The sequence below is a fragment of the Opisthorchis viverrini genome (assembly GCF_000715545.1).
Source record: "Opisthorchis viverrini unplaced genomic scaffold opera_v5_184, whole genome shotgun sequence".
In the NCBI taxonomy this organism is placed as follows: domain Eukaryota; kingdom Metazoa; phylum Platyhelminthes; class Trematoda; order Opisthorchiida; family Opisthorchiidae; genus Opisthorchis; species Opisthorchis viverrini.
The window spans coordinates 375393-376159 of NW_008751839.1; positions in this window are offsets into that span (position 1 = coordinate 375393).

Sequence of the window (767 nt, forward strand, 5' to 3'; positions counted from 1 at the left end):
ATATATATATATATATATATATATCATATAAGATCATAAGCATTAGAAGTTTTCTAACGTCAGCCCGCAGCAGTCAGCTTTCAGACCCATATAACAGTAATGCGCGCACTGCAGAACCTTAAACTCGACTCCTGAAAGATAAACTCCCTCCACGCTTATGCCACAGACGATGCAAGCTCAGATGAGCTGTTTTGGCCCTCCCAATCAGGATAAAAATATCACCTTTGGCTGGACCGCTGGGGCTATTACAGTTGCCTTAATCACCCCATCCGCAAGCATGCGGTTGGAGTTCAGGCCCACTCAGGCTGGTAGCAACACCCTCAAGAGGGTGTTAAACAGTAAGGCAGAATTACCTAGGTTATTTTTTGTCTGTATTACAATGGCGTTGGGTCCAAGACGACTATGTCGTCTGTGTACTCGATGTCTTTCAATGAGTGCCCTAGGAGAATTTCGAAACAATGACGAGACTCCGGAAAAAATGTGAGAAGGACGAGCTTCCCTTGATGTAATTCGCCCAGGCGACAGCTCCTCGAACAAATTTAGACGCCCGAGTGAGTTGGCAAACAGTGACTTAAGGACAGCCAAGAATTTACGAGGGATACCTTTGCTCCACAAACACTGCTATAGTGTCTGACAGTCTAAAGAGTCACAGGCAGCTTTCAAGACAAAGTTGGTTGGTTGCGTTCCACTGTTCCAGAATTGGACGGAAGGTCGCAATGGACTCCATTCCTTTTACAAGGCGGAACACATCTTTGTAACACCCACCT